Source organism: Ranitomeya variabilis, chromosome 7 (genome assembly GCF_051348905.1).
Source record: "Ranitomeya variabilis isolate aRanVar5 chromosome 7, aRanVar5.hap1, whole genome shotgun sequence".
In the NCBI taxonomy this organism is placed as follows: Eukaryota; Metazoa; Chordata; class Amphibia; order Anura; family Dendrobatidae; genus Ranitomeya; species Ranitomeya variabilis.
This window is the reverse complement of record NC_135238.1, coordinates 24,072,809-24,095,565: the sequence shown is the minus strand read 5'-3', so window position 1 is coordinate 24,095,565 and position 22,757 is coordinate 24,072,809. Positions and strand designations below refer to the sequence as shown.

The following is a 22,757-nucleotide window of genomic DNA, read 5'->3' as shown; positions in this document are numbered from 1 at the left end:
TGGGGACGCAGGATGGAGCAGCACATGATAGGATGGGGGCGCAGGATGGAGCAGCACATGACAGGATGGGACAGCAAGATGGGAGCAGCACATACCAGGATGGAGACCATATACCAATATAAATGCTCGCCACCCGGGCGTAGAACGGGTTCAATAGCTAGTAATAATAATAATATATTGCATACCCTGGAGTGAACGGCGTCAAAATTATGTCTATTGTTCAGTGACTACGTCAAGTCGCCCACTTGCACCCCATCTTCCATGTGACAGAGTATTGGACACTCTCATATTTTACCGATCGTGTCTAGAGAAATGCTCCGGAATCAGTGCTATTAGGTGGTGTCCGTCTCACACACTCCCTGACAGCTACATGCAGAGGGGAGGAGCCGTATGGTCGCATATTAGGAAATCATAGCATTGGCGCAAATACATGATTAGATAGGCCCAGGCAATTTTCTGCTTTCTGGTATAATCTACTCTTGGTTGTGTCTGTTATGCAATTACTTTAAAACAGTTTTTGTTTTTAAAAGCTCTGACTGGTTCAGTATATCAGATAGGTTACTTAGAATATATATTAATAACCAGAGCCATGATGGATATTATATAAAACACTAAACGAGGTAGCTTTTCCCATGAGGTTTGTTATGTATCTTTGATTATCTATCATCTCATTCTGTTCTTAAACCCATAATCCCATAATCTACAGATGCACAGTAGTAGTGTAGCATACCTATTTCCCGTCAAATCTAATCTGACAGGTTCCCCGCCCCCTATCAAAGTGTATCAAACTGTCTATCTCCTTCCCTCCGCAGTGTGTAATCCCTTCCCTCCGCAGTGTCTAACCCCTCCCCTGAGCAGTGTGTAACGCCTCTCCTCCGCATTGTCAAACCCCTCCCCAGTGTGTAGCCCCTCCGCAGTGTGTAGCCCCTCCCCTCCGCAGTGTGTAACCCCTCCCGTTATATTATGTAGTGTTATTAGTGTATCTATAAAAAAAATATTCTGCATTCCTGGAGAATAACTTATGTCCGGCACACACCACCTTAAGGACAAGGTACCTTAGCGATATTTGGCTCTATGTGAGAACTGGTTAATTTCTGCTGTCACCATCATATAATATTGAGATTTAGCTGACAATGTGAATTGCGTCTGTTGCAATGTTACATCTGCTATGATCCGGTGACCTTGGAGCAGCATGAAACTTTCTCTGGAGAAGGTGGAACCTGTGCTGACCGCAAACCCTGAACTTAACACCGCAACTAGAAGTAGCCGTGGGATGTACCTAACAATCCTAGACACCTCGACACAGCCGGAGGACTAAATACCCCTATAGATAGAAATGGGAATACTATCTTGCCTCAGAAAAAAACCCCAAAGGATAGGCAGCCCCCCACAAATATTGACTGTGAGAGGAGAGGAAAAACACACGCAGACTGAAAACAGGATTTAGCAAAGGAGGCCACTCTAGCTAAATAGAAAAGGATAGGACAGAATACTAAGCGGTCAGTATTAAAACACTAAAAAATATCCACAGCAGAAAATACAAAAATTCCACATCTAACTAAAGACATGGAATGTATATCTGCATCTCCTGAGAATCCAACTTGACTGAATAAATCCTTACACAGTCTAAGCTGGACAAGAAAAAAACCTTGAATAGCACTAAACTGTAAAGCCCACAGCATGTGGGTAGCAGAAACAAAAACCAGAACTTATCTTTGCTGATTTGGGCAGCAGGGCAGAAAGAACCAGACAGAGATGTGAATCCTCCCAGAACAATGGACAACTGGCAATGACTAAAGAATCCTGCAGTCCTAAATAGCCCAGTCAGAGCTGCAATCAGCAGAGACACCTGCCCAAGATTGCAACTCAGGGACAACTGCATTACCACCAACAACCAGCGGAGGGAACCCAAGAGCAGAATTCACAACAGTACCCCCCCCCTTGAGGAGGGGGCACTCAACCCTCACCAGAGCCCCCAGTTCGATCAGGCCGCGCCAGATGAAAGGCACGAACCAAATCAGCAGCATGGACATCAGAGCAAAAACCCAAGAATTATCCTCCTGGCCATAACCCTTCCATTTGACAAGGTACTGAAGCCTCCTCCTCGAAAAGCGAGAATCCAAAATCTTCTCAACCACATACTCCAACTCCCCATCAACCAACACAGGGGCCGGAGGATCAACAGAGGGAACAACGGGCACCACATATTTCGGCAATAAAGATCTATGGAAGACATTGTGGATAGCAAACGAGGCCAGAAGGGCCAAACGAAAAGACACCGGATTAATAATCTCAGAAATCTTATAAGGACCAATAAACCGGGGCTTAAACTTAGGGGAAGAAATTTTCATAGGAACATGGCGAGAAGATAGCCAGACCAGATCCCCAACCCGAAGCCGGGAACCAACACACCAACGACGGTTAGCAAAACGTTGAGCCTCCTCCTGAGACAAAACCAAAATGTCCACCACATGAGCCCAAATCTGCTGCAACCTGTCCACCACAGAATCCACACCGGGACAGTCAGAAGGCTCAACCTGCCCTGAAGAAAAACGAGTATGAAAACCAAAATTACAAAAGAAGGGCGAAACCAAAGTAGCCGAACTAGCCCGATTATTAAGGGCAAACTCTGCCAATGGCAAAAAAGCCACCCAATCATCCTGATCAGCAGACACAAAGCATCTCAAATAAGTTTCCAAAGTCTGATTAGTTCGCTCGGTCTGGCCATTTGTCTGAGGATGAAATGCGGAAGAAAAAGACAAATCAATGCCCAGCCTAGCACAAAAGGCCCGCCAAAACCTAGAGACAAACTGGGAACCTCTGTCGGACACAATATTCTCCGGAATACCATGCAAACGAACCACATGCTGAAAAAACAATGGAACCAAATCAGAAGAGGGAGGCAATTTAGGCAAAGGCACCAAATGAACCATCTTAGAGAACCGGTCACAAACAACCCAGATAACCGACATCCTCTGAGAAACCGGAAGATCAGAAATAAAATCCATAGAAATATGCGTCCAGGGCCTCTCCGGGACCGGTAAAGGCAAAAGCAACCCACTAGCATGAGAACAGCAAGGCTTGGCCCGCGAACAAGTCCCACAGGACTGCACAAAAGAACGCACATCACGTGACAAGGAAGGCCACCAAAAGGACCTACCAACCAAATCTCTGGTACCAAAAATACCAGGGTGGCCAGCCAATACAGAACTATGAACCTCAGAAATCACTCTACTAGTCCATCTATCAGGAACAAACAATTTCCCCACTGGGCAGCGGTCAGGTTTGTCAGCCTGAAATTTCTGAAGAACCCGTCGTAAATCAGGAGAAATGGCAGAAAGGACCACCCCCTCCTTCAGAATACCGACCGGTTCAAGGACCTCAGGAGAATCAGGCAAAAAACTCCTAGAGAGGGCAACAGCCTTGATATTCTTAGAACCCGGAAGATATGAAACCACAAAATCAAAACGGGAAAAAAAACAAAGACCATCGAGCCTGTCTAGGATTCAGCCGTCTGGCAGACTCGAGGTAAATCAGATTCTTATGATCAGTCAAGACCACAATACGGTGTTTAGCTCCCTCAAGCCAATGTCGCCACTCCTCAAACGCCAACTTCATAGCCAGCAACTCCCGATTGCCGACATCATAATTGCGTTCAGCAGGCGAAAACTTACGGGAAAAGAAGGCACACGGTTTCATCAAGGAACCAACAGGATCCCTCTGAGACAAAACGGCCCCTGCCCCAATCTCAGAAGTGTCAACCTCAACCTGAAACGGAAGAGAAACATCCGGTTGACGCAACACCGGGGCAGAAGTAAATCGGCGTTTAAGCTCCTGAAAGGCAGAGACAGCCGCGGAGGACCAATTCGTCACATCAGCGCCTTTCTTCGTCAAATCGGTCAAGGGTTTAACCACACTGGAGAAGTTGGCAATGAAACGGCGATAAAAATTAGCAAAGCCCAAAAATTTCTGAAGGCTCTTCACGGATGTGGGTTGAATCCAATCATGAATAGCCTGAACCTTAACCGGATCCATCTCCATAGATGAGGGAGAAAAAATGAAGCCCAAAAAAGAAACCTTCTGCACTCCAAAGAGACACTTAGACCCCTTCACGAACAAAGCATTATCACGAAGGATCTGAAACACCAGCCTGACCTGTTCCACATGAGACTCCCAATCATCGGAAAAAATCAAAATGTCATCCAAATATACAATCATGAATTTATCAAGATAAGTCCGAAAGATATCATGCATGAAGGACTGAAAAACAGATGGAGCATTAGAGAGCCCGAATGGCATCACAAGGTATTCAAAATGGCCCCCGGGCGTATTAAACGCAGTTCTCCATTCATCACCTTGTTTAATACGAACAAGATTATATGCCCCCCGAAGGTCAATCTTCGTAAACCATCTAGCCCCCTTAATCCTAGCAAACAAATCAGAAAGCAGAGGCAAAGGGTATTGAAATTTGACCGTGATCTTATTCAAGAGGCGATAATCAATACAGGGTCTCAAGGAGCCATCCTTCTTAGCAACAAAAAAAATTCCCGCTCTTAACAGTGAAGAAGATGGCCGAATATGCCCCTTCTCCAAAGACTCCTTAACATAACTCCGCATGGCGGTATGTTCAGGCACAGATAGGTTGAAAAGTCGACCCTTAGGAAACTTACAGCCTGGAATCAAGTCAATCGCACAATCACAGTCCCTATGCGGTGGAAGGGCACTGGACTTGGGCTCATCGAATACATCCTGAAAATCAGACAAAAACTCTGGAATTTCAGAAGAGGAAGAAGAGGAGATTGACATCAAAGGGACGTCATTATGAACCCCCTGACAACCCCAACTAATCACAGACATAGACTTCCAATCCAACACAGGATTATGTACCTGCAACCACGGAAAACCCAGCACGATAGCATCATGCAAATTATGCAACACCAGAAAACGACAATCTTCCTGATGGGCTGGCGCCATACACATGGTCACCTGTGTCCAGAACTGGGGCTTATTTTTAGCCAAATGTGTAGCATCAATGGGAATAGGGTTCTGCAAGGGCTGCAAGGGAAAACCACAACGCCTGGCAAACTCAAAGTCCATTAACCCCTTAACGACCGCCGATACGCCTTTTAACGGCGGCCGCTAAGGGTACTAAAACCACAGTGCCGTTAATTAACGGCGCTGTGGAAAAAGTGAATAGCGCCCCCCAGAGTCGGATTTTCTCTGGGGTCTCGGTTGCCGAGGGTAGCCGAGACCACAGAGAACATGATTCGGGGTTTTTTTACCGACCCCCGAGTTGCGATCGCCGGTAATTAACCGTTTACCAGCGGTCACAACAAAAAAAAAAAAACGCGATTTGCCATTTAATTTCTCTGTCCTCCGATGTGATCGCACATCGGAGGACAGAGAAATAGGGTCCCCGATGGCCCCCGATAGCCCCCCAATACTGACCTATCTCCCCCGGTGCTCCTCGTGGCTCCCGATGGGCGCCGCCATCTTTTTTCCAGGGGAAAAAAAATGGCGGGCGCATGTGCAGTGTGCCCGCCGCCCGGCACCCGGAAGATCTTTGGGGTCTCGGCTGCCGGGACCCCAAAGAACATGATCGGGGTTGGTTTTTACCGACCTCTGTTTTGCGATCGCCGGTAATTAACTGTTTACCGGCGACCGCAAAAAAAAAAAAAAAAAAAAGTGATCTGTAATTCTCTGTCCTCTGATGTGATCGCACATCAGAGGACAGAGAAATAGGGAGATTCGGGGACCCTATCATACTCACCCGGTGTCCCTGGGTCCTCCTGCATCTCCTCTTGGCAGGAGAGACGAGTTGGGGCTAAAATTAGGGTTAGGGCTAGGGTTAGGGTTGGGGCTAAATTTAGGGTTAGGGTTGGGGCTAAATTTAGGGTTAGGGCTAGGGTTAGGCTACTTTCACACTAGCGTTTTTTGGCTTCCGTCGCAATGCGTCGTTGGAGAAAAAACGCATCCTGCAAAGGTGCTTGCAGGATGCGTTTTTTTCTCCATTGACTTGCATTAGCGACACATTGCGACGGATTGCCACACGTCGCATCCATCGTGCGACGGATGCGTCGTGCTTTGGCGGACCGTCGGCACAAAAAAACGCTACTTGTAACTTTTTTCTGCGACGTGTCCGCCATTTCCGACCACGCATGCGCGGCCGGAACTCCGCCCCCGCCTCCTCGCACCTTACAATGGGGCAGCGGATGCGTTGAAAAAACAGCATCCGCTGCACCCGTTGTGCGGCGCTTACAACGCTAGCGTCGGTACGTCGGCCCGACACACTGCGATGGGCCGAGTACAACGCTAGTGTGAAAGTAGCCTTAGGCTTCTTTCACACTTGCGTCGGTACGGGGCGGTCGCAATGCGTCGGCCCGACGTACCGACTCACGTTGTGAAAATTGTGCACAACGTGGGCAGCGGATGCAGTTTTTCAATGCATCCACTGCCCAGTCTATGTCCTGGGGAGGAGGGGGCAGAGTTACGGCCACGCATGCGCGGAAATGGCGGACGCGACGTGCAAAAAAAAAAGGTTACATTGAACTTTTTTTGTGACGACGGTCTGCCAAAACACAACGGATCCAGTGCACGATGGACGCGACGTGTGGCCATCCGTCGGTAATACAAGTCTATGGGCAAAAAAGGCATCCTGTGGGCACTGTTGTGAATTCTGTTTTTGGGCTCCCTCTGGTGGTTACTGGTGGTACTGGTTGACTGGTGTCTTGTTTTTTCCAGTGCACCTGTTTCCATTAGGAAATTGGGAGTCTCCTATTTAGTCTGGCTTCCCAGTCATTGCAGTGCCGGCAATCAATGTTATCAGAGCACCTTGTTGCTTGCTTCCTGCTCCAAGTCTGCAAGTCAGCTAAGTTGAATCTTTGGCTTTTGTGTTTGTTTTGTCCAGCATGCATTTTCATATCTCGTGCGGCTGGAAGCTCTAGTGATCTGGAATTGCTACTCCGGTGTCATGAGTTGACAACGGAGTTAAGGTAATTCCAGGATGGCTGTTCAGGGTTTTGAGGTGACCGCGAAGTCCTCTTTGGTATATTCCGCTATCTAGTCAGAGGGCCTCGCTTTGCTGAATCTATATTCATACTGCGTTTGTGTTTTCCTCTTACCTAACCGTTATTATATGTGGGGGGCTACTATAACCTTTGGGGTTTCCCTGGAGGCAAGTCAGGTCTGTGTATTCCTCTATTAGGGGTAGTTAGTTCTCCGGCTGGCGCGAGGTGTCTAGAGACAACGTAGGCACACCCCCTGGCTATTTTTAGTTGCGTGTTAGGTTCAGTATCGCGGTTACCTAAGATACCATCCTTCCTAGAGCTTGTCCGTTTTTTGCCTAAGTCCCTGCCATTGGGAATCATGACAGTATTGCCGGCCTAATGTATTAAGAGTATTGGCTGAAGAAAGAGAGTAAAAAGAAGTTTCTGACACTTTTTTTTTTTTTTTTTGCTCAGAAGTTCTCCTAGCCATAATTGCAGTCTGCTGTTTTTTTTTTTTCTCTCCTCTTAACCCCTGAATGGCTCAGATCTCTGCTGTTGAAAAATGGATATCCAGAGTTTAGCTTCAAACCTAAATGCTCTCGCTTCTAAGGTTCAAAATATCCAAGACTATGTTATGCATGCTCCTGTGTCTGAACCCAAGATCCCTATACCCGAGTTCTTTTCTGGAGATAGATCTCGTTTTTTGAATTTTAAGCACAATTGTAAATTGTATCTTTCTCTGAGATCTCGCTCCGCTGGAGATTCCGCTCAGCAGGTTAAAATTGTTATTTCCTTGTTGCGGGGTGACCCCCAGAATTGGGCATTTGCATTGGCACCAGGGGATCCTGCGCTGCTCAGTGTGGATGCGTTTTTTCTGGCACTGGGGTTGCTCTATGAGGAACCTAATTTGGAGATTCAGGCTGAAAAGGCCTTAATAGCCCTCTCTCAAGGGCATGATGAAGCTGAAATATATTGTCAAATTTCGAAAATGGTCTGTGCTTACTCAGTGGAATGAGTGCGCCCTGGCGGCGAATTTCAGAGAAGGTCTCTCTGACGCCGTTAAAGATGTCATGGTGGGGTTTCCTACGCCCACAGGTCTGAATGAATCCATGACTATGGCTATTCAGATTGATCGGCGTTTACGGGAGCGCAAACCTGTGCACCATTTGGCGGTGTCTTCTGAGCAGGCACCAGAGATTATGCAATGTGATAGAATTCTGTCCAGAGGTGAACGGCAGAATTACAGGCGCAAAAATGGGTTGTGCTTCTACTGTGGTGATTCTGCTCATGTTATATCAGCATGCTCTAAACGCACAAAAAAGGTTGATAAGTCTTTTTCAATTGGCACCTTACAATCTAAGTTTATTTTGTCTGTAACTTTGATTTGTTCATTGTCATCTATCACTGTGGATGCCTATGTGGATTCTGGCGCTTCCTTGAGTCTTATGGATTGGTCCTTTGCCAGACGTTGTGGGTTTAGCCTAGAGCCTTTGGAAGTTCCTATCCCTCTGAAGGGTATCGACTCCACACCTTTGGCTAGGAATAAACCACAATTCTGGACACAAGTGACTATGTGTATGACTCCTGACCATCGGGAGGTGATTCGCTTCCTTGTGTTGCATAACTTGCATGATGTCTTAGTGCTTGGATTGCCATGGTTGCAAACTCATAATCCAGTCCTCGACTGGAAAACAATGTCTGTGTTAAGCTGGGGATGTTGGGGGGCTCATGGGGAAGTACCTTTGGTTTCCATTGCTTCATCTACTCCCTCTGAAATTCCGGCATTTTTGTCTGATTTTTGTGATGTTTTTGAGGAGCCTAAACTTGGTTCTCTTCCCCCTCACCGGGATTGTGATTGCGCTATAGAATTGATTCCTGGCAGCAAGTTTCCCAAGGGTCGTTTGTTCAATCTGTCTGTGCCTGAGCATGCTGCTATGCGAGAGTATATTAAGGAGTCCTTGGAAAAGGGACATATCCGTCCATCCTCATCCCCTTTTGGAGCAGGTTTTTTTTTCGTGGGTAAAAAAGATGGCTCCCTGAGGCCCTGTATTGATTATCGCTTGTTGAATAAGATTACAGTCAAATATCAGTATCCTTTGCCACTATTGACTGATTTATTTGCTCGTATTAAAGGGGCAAAGTGGTTCTCTAAGGTTGATCTTCGGGGTGCGTATAATTTGGTGCGGATTAAGCAGGGAGATGAGTGGAAAACTGCATTTAATACGCCCGAGGGCCATTTTGAGTATTTGGTAATGCCTTTTGGTCTTTCTAATGCTCCTTCAGTCTTTCAGTCCTTTATGCATGATATTTTCCGTAAATACCTGGATAAATTTATGATTGTGTATTTGGATGATATTTTGATTTTTTCGGATGACTGGGAGTCGCATGTTCAACAGGTTAGGAAGGTTTTTCAGGTTTTGCGGTCCAATTCTTTGTTTGTAAAGGGTTCAAAGTGCATTTTTGGGGTTCAGAAGATCTCCTTTTTGGGGTATATTTTTTCCCCTTCTTCTGTTGAGATGGATCCTGTCAAGGTTCGGGCTATTTGTGATTGGACGCAGCCTACTTCCCTGAAGAGTCTTCAGAAGTTCTTGGGCTTTGCTAATTTCTATCGTCGATTTATAACTGGGTTTTCAAGTGTGGTTAGACCTCTGACTGATTTGACTAAGAAGGGTGCTGATGTTGCCAATTGGTCCTCTGCGGCTGTGGAGGCCTTTCGGGAGCTTAAGCGCCGCTTTTCTTCTGCCCCTGTGTTGCGTCAGCCTGATGTTTCGCTCCCTTTTCAGGTTGAGGTTGATGCTTCCGAGATTGGAGCAGGGGCGGTTTTGTCGCAGAAAGGTCCCAATTGCTCAGTGATGAGACCATGTGCATTCTTCTCTCGAAAATTTTCGCCCACCGAGCGAAATTATGATGTCGGTAATCGGGAGCTCTTGGCTATGAAGTGGGCATTTGAGGAGTGGCGTCATTGGCTTGAGGGTGCTAGACATCAGGTGGTGGTCTTGACTGATCACAAGAATCTGATTTACCTTGAGTCTGCCAGGCGTCTGAATCCTAGACAGGCGCGCTGGTCTTTGTTTTTCTCCCGGTTTAATTTTGTGGTTTCATACTTGCCGGGCTCGAAAAATGTGAAGGCAGATGCTCTTTCTAGGAGTTTTGAGCCTGACTCCTCTGGTGATTCTGAGCCTACGGGTATCCTTAAGGATGGAGTGATTTTGTCTGCTGTCTCCCCAGACTTGCGGCGTGCTTTGCAGGAGTTTCAGACTGATAGGCCTGATCGTTGTCCGCCTGGGAGATTGTTCGTTCCAGATGAGTGGACCAGTAGAGTCATCTCAGAGGTTCATTCTTCTGTGTTGGCAGGCCACCCTGGAATTTTTGGTACCAGAGATTTGGTGGCCAGATCCTTCTGGTGGCCTTCCTTGTCTCGGGATGTGCGTACCTTTGTGCAGTCTTGTGATGTTTGTGCTCGGGCCAAGCCTTGCTGTTCTCGGGCTAGTGGATTGTTGTTGTCCTTGCCTATTCCGAAGAGGCCGTGGACGCACATCTCTATGGACTTTCTCTCGGATCTCCCGGTTTCTCAGAAAATGTCTGTCATTTGGGTGGTGTGTGACCGTTTTTCTAAGATGGTTCATTTGGTACCCTTGCCCAAATTGCCTTCTTCATCGGAGTTGGTTCCTTTGTTTTTTCAGAATGTGGTTCGTTTACATGGTATCCCGGAAAACATCGTTTCTGACAGGGGATCTCAATTTGTGTCCAGGTTCTGGCGAGCGTTCTGTGCCAGGATGGGCATTGATTTGTCTTTTTCGTCTGCGTTCCATCCCCAGACTAATGGCCAGACGGAGCGAACTAATCAGACCTTGGAGACTTATTTGAGGTGTTTTGTGTCTGCTGATCAGGATGATTGGGTCGCCTTTTTGCCGTTGGCAGAGTTTGCCCTCAATAATAGGGCCAGTTCTGCCACTCTGGTTTCTCCTTTCTTTTGCAATTCAGGGTTTCACCCTCGTTTTTCATCTGGCCAGGTGGAATCTTCGGATTGTCCTGGAGTGGACACTGTGGTGGATAGACTGCACCAGATTTGGAGTCATGTGGTGGACAATTTGAAGCTGTCTCAGGAGAAGACTCAGCAGTTTGCTAATCGTCATTGTCGTGTGGGTCATCATCTCCGTGTTGGGGACTTGGTGTGGTTGTCTTCTCGTTTTGTCCCTATGAAGGTCTCCTCTCCTAAGTTTAAGCCTCGGTTTATAGGTCCTTATAGGATTTTGGAGATTCTTAATCCTGTATCTTTTCGTTTGGATCTACCAGCATCTTTCACCATTCATAATGTCTTCCATCGGTCGTTGTTGCGGAGGTACGAGGTACCGGTTGTTCCTTCTGTTGAGCCTCCTGCTCCTGTGCTGGTGGAGGGTGAATTGGAGTATGTTGTGGAGAAGATTTTGGACTCTCGCATTTCCAGACGGAGACTTCAGTATTTGGTTAAATGGAAGGGATACGGTCAGGAGGATAATTCTTGGGTGACTGCCTCTGATGTTCATGCTTCGGATTTGGTTCGCGCCTTTCATAGGGCGCATCCAGATCGCCCTGGTGGTTCTCATGAGGGTTCGGTGCCCCCTCCTTAAGGGGGGGGTACTGTTGTGAATTCTGTTTTTGGGCTCCCTCTGGTGGTTACTGGTGGTACTGGTTGACTGGTGTCTTGTTTTTTCCAGTGCACCTGTTTCCATTAGGAAATTGGGAGTCTCCTATTTAGTCTGGCTTCCCAGTCATTGCAGTGCCGGCAATCAATGTTATCAGAGCACCTTGTTGCTTGCTTCCTGCTCCAAGTCTGCAAGTCAGCTAAGTTGAATCTTTGGCTTTTGTGTTTGTTTTGTCCAGCATGCATTTTCATATCTCGTGCGGCTGAAAGCTCTAGTGATCTGGAATTGCTACTCCGGTGTCATGAGTTGACAACGGAGTTAAGGTAATTCCAGGATGGCTGTTCAGGGTTTTGAGGTGACCGCGAAGTCCTCTTTGGTATATTCCGCTATCTAGTCAGAGGGCCTCGCTTTGCTGAATCTATATTCATACTGCGTTTGTGTTTTCCTCTTACCTAACCGTTATTATATGTGGGGGGCTACTATAACCTTTGGGGTTTCCCTGGAGGCAAGTCAGGTCTGTGTATTCCTCTATTAGGGGTAGTTAGTTCTCCGGCTGGCGCGAGGTGTCTAGAGACAACGTAGGCACACCCCCTGGCTATTTTTAGTTGCGTGTTAGGTAACCGCGATACTGAACCTAAGATACCATCCTTCCTAGAGCTTGTCCGTTTTTTGCCTAAGTCCCTGCCATTGGGAATCATGACAGGGCACATTTGCAGGATCCGTTTTTTGTCCAAAACGACGGACTGCGACGGATGCCACACGACGCAAGTGTGAAAGTAGCCCTAGGGTTAGGGTTGGGGCTAAGGTTAGGGCTAGGGTTAAATTTAGGGTTAGGGTTGTTGCTAAAGTTAGGGTTAGGGCTAGGGTTGGGGCTAAAATTAGGGTTAGGGTTGGGGCTAAAGTTATGGTTAGGGCTAAAGTTATGGTTAGGGTTTGAATTAGGGTTGGTATTAGGGTTAAGTTTGGGATTAGGGTTGGGATTAGGGTTCGGGGTGTATTGGGATTAGGGTTAGGTTTGAGGTTAGGGTTGAGATTAGGGTTAGGGGTGTGTTGGATTTAGGGTTTTGGTTAGGGTTGAGATTAGGGCTGTTTTGGGGTTAGGGTTGTGATTATCGTTAGGGTTGTGATTAGGATTATGGATCGGGTTGAGATTAGGGTTAGGGGGTGTGTTGGAGTTAGGGTTGGAGTTAGAATTGGGGGGTTTCCACTGTTTAGGTACATCAGGGGGTCTCCAAACACGACAGCCAATTTTGCGCTAAAAAAGTCAAATGGTGCTCCCTCCCTTCTGAGCTCTGCCGTGCGCCCAAACAGTGGTTTACCCCCACATATGGGGCATCAGGGTACTCAGGATAAATTGGACAACAACTTTTGGGGTCCAATTTCTCCTGTTACCCTTGTACCCTTGTGAAAATAAAAACTTGGGGGCTAAAAATCTTTTTTGTGGGAATTTTTATTTTTTTTATTTTCACTACTCTGCATTATAAACTTCTGTGAAGCAATTGAGCATTCAAAGTTCTCACCACATATCTAGATAAGTTCCTTAGGGGGTCTAGTTTCCAAAATTTGGTCACTTGTGGGGGGTTTCTACTGTTTAGGTACATTAGTGGCTCTGTAAACGCAACATAACGCCCGCAGACCATTCTATCAAAGCCTGCATTCCAAAATGGTGCTCCTTCTCTTCCGAGCTCTGCCGTGCGCCCAAACAGTGGTTTACCCCCACATATTGGGTACAAGCATACTCAGGACAAATTGGACAACAACTGTTGGGGTCCAATTTCTCTTGTTACCCTTGTGAAAATAAAAACTTGGGGGCTAAAAAATCTTTATTGTTAAAAAATAATAATAATTTATTTTCACGACTCTGCATTATAAACTTCTGTGATGCACTTGGGCATTCAAAGTTCTCACTACACATCTAGATAAGTTCCATGGGGGGTCTAGTTTCCAAAATGGGGTCACTTTTGGGGGGTTTCTACTGTTTAGGGACATCAGGGGCTCTCCAAACGCGACATGGCGTCCGATCTCAATTCCAGTCAATTTTGCATTGAAAAGTCAAATGGCGCTCCTTTGCTTCCGAGCTCAGACATGCGCCAAAACAGTGGTTTACCCCCACATATGGGGTGTCGGCGTACTCAGGACAAATTGTACAACAACTTCTGGGGTCCATTTTCTCCTGTTACCCTTGGTAAAATAAAAATTTGGAGGTAAAAAGATCATTTTTGTAGAAAAAATGCGATTTTTTTATTTTCACGGCTCTACGTTATAAACTTCTGTGAAGCACCTGGGGGTTTAAAGTGCTCACCACACATCTAGATAAGTTCCTTAAGGGGTCTAGTTTCCAAAATGGTGTCATTTGTGGGGGGTTTCCACTGTTTAGGCACATCAGGGGCTCTCCAAACGTGACATGGCGTCTGATCTTAATTCCAGCCAATTCTACATTGAAAAAGTAAAACGACACTCCTTCTCTTCCAAGCTCTGCGGTGCGCCCAAACAGTGGTTTACCCCCACATATGGGGTATCGACTTACTCAGGAGAAATTGCACAACAACTTTTGTGGTCTAATTTCTCCTGTTACCCTTGTGAAAATAAAAATTTGGGGGCAAAAAGATCATTTTTGTAGAAAAAATGCGATTTTTTATTTTCACGGCTCTACGTTATAAACTTCTGTGAAGCACTTGGGGGTTCAAAGTGCTCACCACACATCTAGATAAGTTCCTTAAGGGGTCTAGTTTCCAAAATGGTGTCACTTGTGGGGGGTTTCCACTGTTTAGGCACATTAGGGGCTCTCCAAACTCGACATGGCGTCCGATCTCATTTCCAGCCAATTCTGCATTGAAACAGTCAAACGGTGCTCCTTCACTTCCAAGCTCTGCGGTGCGCCCAAACAGTGGTTTACCTCCACATATGGGGTATCGGCGTACTCAGGAGAAATTGCACAACAATATTTGTGGTTAAATTTCTGTTTTTACACTTGTGAAAATTTAAAAAAATGGTTCTGAAGTAAAATGTTTGCAAAAAAAAGTTAAATGTTCATTTTTTTCTTCCACATTGTTTCAGTTCCTGTGAAGTACGTAAAGGGTTAATAAACTTCTTGAATGTGGTTTTGAGCAGCTTGAGGGGTGCAGTTTTTAGAATGGTGTCACACTTGGTTATTTTCTATCATATTGACCCCTCAAAATTACTTCAAAGGTGATGTGGTCCCTAAAAAAAACATGGTGTTGTAAAAATGAGAAATTGCTGGTCAACTTTTAACCCTTATAACTCCCTAACAAAAAAAAAAATTGTTTCCAAAATTGTGCTGATGTAAAGTAGACATGTGGGAAATGTTATTTATTAACTATTTTTCGTGACATATCTCTCTGATTTAACCCCTTCATGACCTTGGGATTTTTCGTTTTTCCGTTTTCGTTTTTCACTCCCCTCCTTCCCAGAGCCATAACTTTTTTATTTTTCCGTCAATTTGGCCATGTGAGGGCTTATTTTTTGCGGGACAAGTTGTACTTTTGAACGGCATCATTGGTTTTACCATGTCGTGTACTAGAAAACGGGAAAAAATTCCAAGTGTGGTGAAATTGCAAAAAAAGTGCAATCCCACTCTTGTTTTTTGCTTGGCTATTTTGCTAGGTTCACTAAATGCTAAAACTGACCTGCCATTATGATTCTCTAGGTCATTATGAGTTCATAGACACCTAACATGACTAGGTTATTTTTTACCTAAGTGGTGAAAAAAAATTCCAAACTTTGCTAAAAAAAAAATAAAAAAAAAAATTGCGCCATTTTCCGATACTCGTAGCGTCTCCATTTTTCATGATCTGGGGTCGGTTGAGGGCTTATTTTTTGCGTGCCGAGCTTTCATTTTTAATGATACCATTTCGGTGCAGATACGTTCTTTTGATCGCCCGTTATTGCATTTTAATGTAATGTCGCGGCGACCAAAAAAACGTAATTCTGGCGTTTCGATTTTTTTTCTCGTTACGCCATTTAGCGATCAGGTTAATGCTTTTTTTTTATTGATAGATCGGGCGATTCTGAACGCGGCGATACCAAATATGTGTAGGTTTGATTTTTTTTTTATTGATTTATTTTGATTGGGGCGAAAGAGGGGTGATTTAAACTTTTATGTTTTTTTTATTTTTTTCACATTTTTTTTAACTTTTTTTTTTCACTTTTGCCATGCTTCAATAGCCTCCATGGGAGGCTAGAAGCAGGCAGAACTCGATCGGCTCTGCTATGTAGCAGCGATCATAAGATCGCTGCTACACAGCAGAATATGGCGCTCACAGCTACCTGCGATCAGTAACCATAGAGGTCTCAAGGACCTCTATGGTTACCTTCCTGATGCATCGCCGACCCCCGATCATGTGACGGGGGTCGGCGATGACGTCATATCCGGCCTCACGGCCGGATGCGGTAGTTAAATGCCGCTGTCTGCGTTTGACAGCGGCATTTAACAGGTTAATAGCGGCGGGTGAATAGCGATTTCACCCGCCGCTATTGCGGGGACATGTCAGCTGTTCAAAACAGCTGACATGTCCCGGCTTTGATGCGGGCTCACCGCGGAGCCCTGCATCAAAGCAGGGGAGCTGACCTCGGACGTACTATCCCGTCCGAGGTCAGTAAATTAAGGGCATAAAAATACAAAGTTTGAAAATTGCAAAATTTTAAAAATTTTCGCCATATTTCCATTTTTTTCATAAATAATCGCAAGTAATATCGAAGAAATGTTACCACTAACTTGAAGTACAATATGTCACGAAAAAACAATCTCAGAATCAGCGGGATCCGATAAAGCGTTCCAGAGTTGTAACCTCTTAAAGTGACAGTGGTCAGAATTGTAAAAATTGGCTCGGTCATTAAGTACCAAATTGGCTCTGTCACTAAGGGGTTAAGTTCAAAGCGGCGCCTGAATCCACAAACGCCAGGACACAAAAAGATGACAGTGAGCAGATCAAGGACACAGATAACAAAAAATTGCAAGCCACCTCCCTGCAGGACCCGGAAGGCCCCCCTCGGCCATTTTGGATCCGGGCCTGCAGGGAGGAGGAGGTAGGAGTCCCTAGTAGCAACGCGATCACATCGCATTGCTCCGAGGGTCTCAGGGAAGCACGCAGGGAGCCCCCTTCCTGCGCGATGTTTCCCTATGCCGCCGTAACGCTGCGATCATCTTTGATCGCAGTGTGCCGGGGGTTAGTGTGCCAGGAGCAGTCTGTGACTGCTCCTGGCACATAGTGCCAGATGTCAGCTGTGATAGTCAGCTGACACCCCGATCCCCCCTTGAGTGCGGCTGATTGGTGATGACGTACTATCCCGTCGGTGGTCATACGGGCCCATACCACCTCAACGAGATGGTATGTCATATGTCAGAAAGGGGTTAAGGGCACACTAGACAATACACTATATATACACAATGGTTAAACATATGTAATGGTCAGATATGCAAATACAATAGTAATAGGACAAAGGGAATAAACAGAACATATAGTCAGTTACCAGTTATATGAAAGGCCTGGCTTGCGGGTGAGGGGCTGCCACACAGCAGGCTTGTTGTTTCCTCTGTGTGTGACTTGTCTGTTGAGGGCAGAGCAAAGTACTGCAGTGGAAAGGTGCCAGGAAAGGTCAGAGAGGCCCGGCGAATGTGCACTGCAGTACTTTGCTCTGCCCTCAACAGGACAGACAAAGTACACCTGCGCCGGAGCGTGAATACAAGAAGACGTCATCCTAAGAAGATGGGAAATCCCAGACCGGACCGCGACTCCCATCGGACCAGAACCGGACCGGGACCGCCCCTGGGTGAGTATAATCTAACCTCTTTTTCTCATCTTTCAGGTTACATCGGGGGCTTAGATGAGCCCCTGATGCCGGTGGGCTTAGCTCACCTTCGAGTTTGGGGGTCACAGGTTCCCTTTAACCCCTTTCTGCCAGCTGACGGAATAGTACGTCAGCTGGCAGATCCCCTGCTTTAAGGTGGGCTCCGGCGGCGAGCCCACCTTAAAGCCGCGACATGTTAGCTGTTTTGTACAGCTGACATGTGCGCGCAATGAGCGCGAGCGGAATCGTGATCCGCCCGCGCCCATTAACTAGTTAAATGCCGCCGTCAAGCGCTGACAGCGGCATTTAACTAGCGCTCCCGGCCGCAAGTGCTCGCACTGCTGACCCCCGTCACATGATCGGGGGTCAGCAGTGCATCGCTATAACAACCAGAGGTCTCCTTGAGACCTCTATGGTTGTTGATGGCCGATTGCTTTGAGCGCCACCCAGTGGTCGGCGCTCAAAGTACACCCGCCATTCTGCTACATAGAGGTGATCTGTATGTCACCTCTATGTAGCAGAGCCGATCGAGTTGTGCATGCCTCTAGCCTCCTATGGAGGCTATTGAAGCATGCCAAAATTAAAAAAAAAAGTGGTTAAAAATATAAAAAAAATAAAAAAATATATAAAAGTTCAAATCACCCCCTTTTCGCCCCAATCAAAATAAAATCAAACCTACACATAGTTGGTATCGCCGCGTTCAGAATCGCCCGATCTATCAATAAAAACAAAGGATTAACCTGACTGCTAAATGGCATAGCAAGAAAAAAAAATCAAAACGCCAAAATTACGTTTTTTTGGTCGCCGCGACATTGCATTAAAATGCAATAACGGGCGATCAAAAGAACGTATCTACACCAAAATGGTATCATTAAAAATGCCAGCTTGGCACGCAAAAAGTAAGCCTTCACCTGACCCCAGATCACGAAAATTGGAGACGCTACGGGTATCAGAAAATCGCGCAATTTATTTATTTATTTTTTTTAGCAAACTTTGGAATTTTTTTTCACCACTTAGATAAAAAATAACCTAGACATGTTAGGTGTCTAAGAACTCGTAATGACCTGGAGAATCATAATCGCAGGTCAGTTTTAGCATTTGGTGAACCTAGCAAAAAAGCCAAACAAAAAACAAGTGTGAGATTGCAGTTTTTTTGCAATTTCATCACACTTGGAATTTTTTTCCCGTTTTCTGTTACACGGCATGGTAAAACCAATGGTATTGTTCAAAAGTACATCTCGTCCCGCAAAAAATAAGCCCTCACATGGCCATATGGACGGAAAAATAAAAAAGTTATAGCTCTGGGAAGGAGGGGAGCGAAAAACGAAAACAAAAAAGCTCCGGGGGTGAAGGGGTTAATGAACTGTGCGGTCACCCATGGTGACTGGATGGAGTAAGGTCCAGCATGTGTAGTGACTGCGAACTAATGATGTGTGTGCTATATGAGTAGAGACATTGATACGGTGTACGGACACCCCCTGGGAACTGGTCAAGGAGGACTGGTGGGTGTAGTGTCTGAACTGTGAGTTACAGCCGTATATGTTGGTGCCTATTGTGTTCCACGAAGTGTAATGGACTGTGCATGACCCGGTTTATGACTGCATAATAAACCGCATGGACTGTTTAATAGAGAAAATCGTGCCTGTGTGACTGAATCCCGTTGCTAAGCGAAGTGTCCCCCAATACATTCAGCAAGCGCTATTACACATGACATACAAGTGACTTTAGCTCAAACACTGAATAATGGCCCCACACGGTGTGATGGGCTCCTCACCAGTCCTTACATTATATAAATGCCAACCACACAGTATAATGCCCCCACAGTAGTTACTACACTTTAGGATGGGCCCCCCACTGTATGAGAACCTCCACAATAGTCTCCACACTTTATAATGGCCCCCACAATAGCTGCCACACTGTATAATTGCCCCTACAGTATCCCACAAACTGTATAATGGCCCCCACATTGTATAATGGCAAAATAGAAGAATTCAGAAAAATATAACAGAAGGAAACAGCCTTACCAACACCAGTCAGATCACAAATGCACGGGCAGAATGCAGCAGACCCCACTATAAAGGCAGGGGCAGCACAGGTGCAAACTACTGATAAAAATAGCCACTCACACAACCAAATATGGAGGCGATGGCAGCCTAGAAGGAAAAAAAAAAAAGCACACAAATGAGGCTTGAGTAGAACGGCAGTCACACAGGTACGTGTGATGCACAGTGTGCGGCTTACAGCCAATTAATGACGCCCATAACATTATGTCAGGCGGCTGTCCAGCACTAGATGAGTGAGCCCAAGGACAGACGCCCCAGTACACCCAACCAACAAAAAGGGGCCTGGCTGCATCCTGCAAAAAATGGTAAAAAGAGCAATTTAAGATGAAAAAAATAATGCATCTGATAAATACATTAAATGAGGTATTGGATGATATTTTGGAAAAATCGATAAGCTCAAAATCCAACGCCGAGGATCCTCATACTACTTTCAAAAACAGCAACATAGAAAAATTTTTTCAGGATGCAGCCAGGACTGTATTGGGTTGTGAGCTTCAGCAACTTGTCTCTTTCTCTTCCCTCCTGTCTCTCTCCTGTCCTCTGTCTCTCTCTTCCCTCCTGTCTCTCTCCTGTCCTCTGTCTCTCTTTCCTCATCTCTCTCTTCCGTCCTGTCTCTCTCTTCCCTCCTGTCCTCTGTCTCTCTCTTCCCTCCTGTCTCTCTCTCTTCCCTCCAGTCTCTCTCTTCCCTCCTGTCTCTCTCCTGTCCTCTGTCTCTCTCTTCCCTCCTGTCTCTCTCCTGTCCTCTGTCTCTCTCTTCCCTCCTGTCTCTCTCCTGTCCTCTGTCTCTCTCTTCCCTCCTGTCTCTCTCCTGTCCTCTGTCTCTCTTCCCTCCTGTCTCTCTCCTGTCCTCTGTCTCTCCTTACCTCTTTGCTAGGGAGGGACTAGAACGCAGTTGATATTTGGAGGTAATGATGTCACCGGAAGGGGCGGGGCCTCATTCAGTCCAGTGAAGAGCTGATAGCAGGAAGCAGCTTTTTGCTGTTTTTCTTTCCTTCTTCCTGGTTGACTCTGGCTCCGCCCCTCCCTGTAGCCCCGCCCCTCCCATGTGACCCCACAGGCTGAGCTGTGAGGCTGTAGAGGGGAGGGAGCAGCTGTGAGTAGTGTTGAGCGATACCGTCCGATACTTGAAAGTATCGGTATCGGAAAGTATCGGCCGATACCAGCAAAGTATCGGATCCAATCCGATACCGATATCAATACAAGTCAATGGGACTCAAGTATCGGACGGTATCCCTGATGGTTCCCAGGGTCTGAAGGAGAGGAAACTCTCCTTCAGGCCCTGGGATCCATATTAATGTGTAAAAGAAAGAATTAAAATAAAAAATATTGCTATACTCACCTCTCCGACGCAGCCTGGACCTCACGGAGGGAACCAGCAGCGTTGTTTGCTTAAAATTCGCGCGTTTACTTCCTTCCGTGAAGTCCCGGCTTGTGATTGGTCGCGTGCCGCCCATGTGGCCGCGACGCGACCAATCACAGCAAGCCGTGACGTAATTTCAGGTCCTTCAGGATTTTAAAATTACGTTCTGGCTTGTGATTGGTCGCGTCGCGGTCACATGGGCGACGCGACCAATCACAAGCCGTGACGTCACGGGAGGCAGGACACGCGCGCATTGGTCGCGTCGCCCATGTGACCGCGACGCGACCAATCACAAGCCAGAACGTAATTTTAAAATCCTGAAGGACCTGAAATTACGTCACGGCTTGCTGTGATTGGTCGCGTCGCGGCCACATGGGCGGCACGCGACCAATCACAAGCCGGGACTTCACGGAAGGAAGTAAACGCGCGAATTTTAAGCAAAGAACGCTGCCGGTTCCCTCCGTGAGGTCCAGGCTGCGTCGGAGAGGTGAGTATAGCAATATTTTTTATTTTAATTCTTTCTTTTACACATTATTACATTAATGTTGTTTCGATACCGATACCCGATACCACAAAAGTATCGGATCTCGGTATCGGAATTCCGATACCCGCAAGTATCGGCCGATACCCGATACTTGCGGTATCGGAATGCTCAACACTAGCTGTGAGGTGTCCTGTCTCCTCTGCTGACTGCAGGCTGTGGTGACTCCTGCTGCACTGTGTCAGGCCATGTGCACACGTTCAGTATTTTTTGCGGGGTTTTTTGCGTTTTTTCGCTATAAAAACGCGAAAAAAACGCTTACATATGCCTCCTATTATTTACAGTGTATTCCACATTTCTTGTGCAAATGTTGCATTTTTTTCCGCGAAAAAATCGCATCGCGGAAAAAAAAAGCAACATGTTCATTAAATTTGCGGAATCGCGGGGATTCCGCACACCTAGGAGTGCATTGATCTGCTTACTTTCCGCATGGGGCTGTGCACACCATGCGGGAAGTAAGCAGATTATGTGCGGTTGGTACCCAGGGTGGAGGAGAGGAGACTCTCCTCCACGGACTGGGCACCATATAATTGGTAAAAAAAAAAGAATTAAAATAAAAAATAGTGATATACTCACCCTCGATGGCCCTGGAGTCTTCCCGCTTCTCAGCGGTGCATGCTGCCGCTTCCGTTCCTATAGATGGTGTGGTGAAGGACCTGCGATGACGTCGCGGTCTTGTGATTGGTCGCGTGACCGCGACATCATCGAAGGTCCTGCACACACACACCATCTATAGGAACGGACGCCGCTGAGGAGATCCGCTGTCTGCAGGTGAGTATAACCATTTATTTTTATTTTTTTTATTATTTTTAAACATTCTATCTTTTCTATTGATGCTGCATAGGCAGCATCTATAGTAAAAAGTTGGTCACACTTGTCAAACACTATGTTTGACAAGTGTGACCAACCTGTCAATCAGTTTTCCAAGCGATGCTACAGATCGCTTGGAAAACTTTAGCATTCTGCAAGCTAATTACGCTTGCAAAATGCTAAAAAAAAAAAACACGAAAAAGACGGAAAAAAAACGCAAAAAAAAAAAGCGGATTTCTTGCAGAAAATTTCCGGTTTTCTTCAGGACATTTCTGCAAGAAATCCTGACGTGTGCACATACCCTTACAGTTACCCCTTTTTTCCCTATAGGTTTCTCCTATCCTACTCAAACTACATGTACTGTATTGTTCCGTCTACCCAATCTCCCATTCCTACTACTTGCCCGAGTGAATTCCACCAATTTAGTCCATTCCATATTAATACCTCCACATTTACCTACAAACCACGATTAACAGCTATCAAAGGCTTGTCTAACATCTTTTCACCATGCCACTAACAATCTTATCACACAACGTGTGAGGCCACAATTCTCCACACAAACGC

At 46.2% G+C, this 22,757-nt stretch overlaps 1 protein-coding gene across 6 annotated transcripts in view; it reads right to left on the bottom strand.

Annotated features, from left to right (window-relative positions):
• The window catches only part of LOC143785573 (uncharacterized), a 173,987-nt gene that overhangs the window by 16,770 nt on the left and 134,460 nt on the right, over nucleotides 1–22,757 (bottom strand). The window contains exons 1-2 of one of the 6 annotated variants that reach the window (XM_077274552.1): nucleotides 20,346–20,406; nucleotides 19,444–19,572 (exon numbers count right to left, since the gene is read on the bottom strand). The exons of 3 other annotated variants lie outside the window; for them this stretch is intronic. The gene's annotated coding sequence lies outside the window, so the exon portion shown is untranslated. Of the gene's footprint in view, nucleotides 1–19,443; nucleotides 20,045–20,345; nucleotides 20,472–22,757 lie in introns of those variants that run through there. 2 more of the 6 variants (XM_077274553.1, XM_077274554.1) reach the window with 2 other exon arrangements.